Source organism: Octopus bimaculoides, chromosome 30 (assembly GCF_001194135.2).
Source record: "Octopus bimaculoides isolate UCB-OBI-ISO-001 chromosome 30, ASM119413v2, whole genome shotgun sequence".
NCBI classification, from domain to species: domain Eukaryota; kingdom Metazoa; phylum Mollusca; class Cephalopoda; order Octopoda; family Octopodidae; genus Octopus; species Octopus bimaculoides.
The window spans coordinates 6126937-6129951 of NC_069010.1; the positions used below are offsets into that span (position 1 = coordinate 6126937).

General features: G+C 41.2%; 1 protein-coding gene across 1 annotated transcript in view; it reads right to left on the reverse strand.

The window, feature by feature from the left end:
- Window positions 1-3015, reverse strand: part of LOC106880057 (C-Maf-inducing protein) — a 92307-nt gene that overhangs the window by 27926 nt on the left and 61366 nt on the right. The window lies entirely within an intron of this gene.

A 3015-nucleotide genomic window follows, 5' to 3' on the forward strand; every position in this document is an offset into this window, starting at 1 on the left:
AACTCGGTTACGACAACAAGGGTTCCAGTTGATCTGACCAACAGAACAGCCTGCTCATGAATCTAATGTCCAAATGGCTGAGTGCTCCACAGACACGTGTACCCTTAATGTAGTTGTCAGAGAGATTCAGCATGTGACAAGGCTGGCCCCTTTCGAATTACAGGTACAACTCATTTTTGCCAGCTGAGTGGACTGGAGCAATGTGAAATAAAGTGTCTTGCTCAAGGACACAGTGCCCTACCAGGTATTGAACTCATGATCTTAGGATCATGAGCCAAATACCTTAACCACTGGTATAAATGTTAATTAGTTAATGAACACGTACCTGTATTTAATTTAATTATTCAAGTAAATGTGATATTTATTATTCAGAGTGATCCAGAACGGATCTGGAAGTGATATCATCCAGAAAATCGATGTCATACTTGAATGGGATTGTTAGTGAGGAGGAGCAATGGGTTAAAGTTGTAATAGGGGTTACTGTAAGGGTGGGGTTGGAGAAAACACAATGACACCCTCACTTCATAGTTTGAATTCTTTATTGTAAGTGATCTGGGTTCAGACCCAATGAGTAACACCTCGGGCAACAGGGCCAACCGAAGTCTTGTGAGTGGATCTGGTAATGGGGAAACTTAAGGAAGTCCACGTGGCTATGTGTTAAGGAGTTTGCTTTCCAACCACATAGTCCTGGTTTCAATCTCACAGCATGGCACTTTGAGCAAGTATCTCTTACTATAGCCCTGCGCCAACTGAAGCCTTGTCAGTGGATTTGGTAGATGGAAACAGAAAGAAGCCCATCATATGTGTATCTGAATATGTGTGTGTCTGTGTGTGTATATATATATGTATATTATATACATACCAGGAGTTATACGATCCAGCAATCATGTGCAATACACAAGCTGGTTATATTACTGCACCACCCATACACGGAACTTGATCTAGCTCTCACATATGATTCCTCCTCGATTCATTAAATCATAATTAGCTCTTGAACACAATTTTGCTGATTCTACAAACAACCAAACAGTACATATTTATCTACATACATGCACACATACATATTTACAGGCATACATGCACACTGACACACATAAACACAATTATATGTGTGTTTCTTGTATATCATCATCATCATCATCATCGTTTAACGTCCGCTTTCCATGCTAGCATGGGTTGGACGATTTGACTGAGGACTGGTGAAACCGGATGGCAACACCAGGCTCCAGTCTGATTTGGCAGAGTTTCTACAGCTGGATGCCCTTCCTAACGCCAACCACTCAGAGAGTGTAGTGGGTGCTTTTACGTGTCACCCGCACGAAAACGGCCACGCTCGAAATGGTGTCTTTTATGTGCCACCCGCACAAGCCAGTCCAGGGGCGCTGGCAACGATCTCGCTCGAAAATCCTACAGGAGCCAGTCAGGCGGTACTGGCAACGGCCACGCTCAAAATGGTGCATCTCATGTGCCACCCGCACAAGAACCAGTCCAGGGGCACTGGCAACGATCTTACTTGGCTTGCCGGGTCAATATTCTCATGAAAGCACCACAAATATTACCCTATATTTAAAAAACACTCTATAAAATTATCTTACTCTACCACACTTAATTAGGGTTCAATTATTGCATCTACAAACAGAAATAAAATTCAACTCCAAATGACTAGAAGCCTAGATCACAATAAAATACCCCATACAAGTCCAAATAATATCAATAAAACAAAAATTATAGATAGGAGTGCTAAAACATGTAATTGGAGGGCCCCTGAATTATATTATGTCTGCTTGCCGGTTTAGGTTTATGCGAAAATGTATTCTAGAAATGCAGAGGGACAAGCGCCAAACATCAAGCCACAGTATACATAGGAAGCGCTAAAGACTTCAAGAAACGATATAGAACGCATGTAAATCCTTTTGATAAGGTAAAACATAAAAATTCAGTGGTGCTAGTTCCCCGAGAACTATGTTAAGGGTACACGTGTGTGTGGAGTGTTCAGCCACTTGCACGTTAATTTCACAAGCAGGCTGTTCCGTTGATCGGATCAACTGGAACCCTCGACGTCGTAAGCAACGGAGTAAATATATATGAGTGACCCCCTCTTCTTGTAAAAGCACAACAAATATGTTCTCTATAAGGGATATTGAGTAATCTTTCAGTTTAATGTAAAATTGTTTTTTGTCATAACTCAACATAAAAACAAACATTATTATCTATGTATATAGGTAAGCAAGCACACACACACGCTTACACAAACATTCACAGATAAAAATATTTATGTGTGAATATGTATTTGAATGTGAGTACATATATTTAGGAGTTATTGTTAAAATCTAACAGGATGTCCATTTCATAATGATAATAATATACTTCGAGACTTTTTTTTCACTTTTGTGTGAACAGCAATCAGCTTATCTATTTCCCATTTTATATTGTTTTTTATTGACAATTACGTCAATGGTTAGAGCTTTCAAACCGGATAGTAACCAGTTCGCTACAATACCAACAGTGACAACGACAAGGGAACATCTGTGCAGAACAAACACAGCAGAGGAGGATTTGTTCAGAGCTAACAATTCATTGGCAATCTCACCAATGTCCAGGAAGCTTCATTGATGTCCCATCAACACCCAAAGTGCATAGGGAAGACTTTCTTGAGAGGATTAATGCAACACCCTAAACACCAGGCCACACGCATTCATCCCCCAGGAAGAGTGGGTGGTGAAAATGGATGGGTAGCTGGATGAATGGATAGTCAAAAAAGCACTCACAGAATCATGTCTCTGGAACAGTTTGCTCAGAGACCTTATCTTGAACTAATGGAACACATCATCATCATCATCATCGTTTAACGTCCGCTTTCCATGCTAGCATGGGTTGGACGATTTGACTGAGGACTGGTGAAACCGGATGGCAACACCAGGCTCCAGTCTGATTTGGCAGAGTTTCTACAGCTGGATGCCCTTCCTAACGCCAACCACTCAGAGAGTGTAGTGGGTGCTTTTACGTGTCACCCGC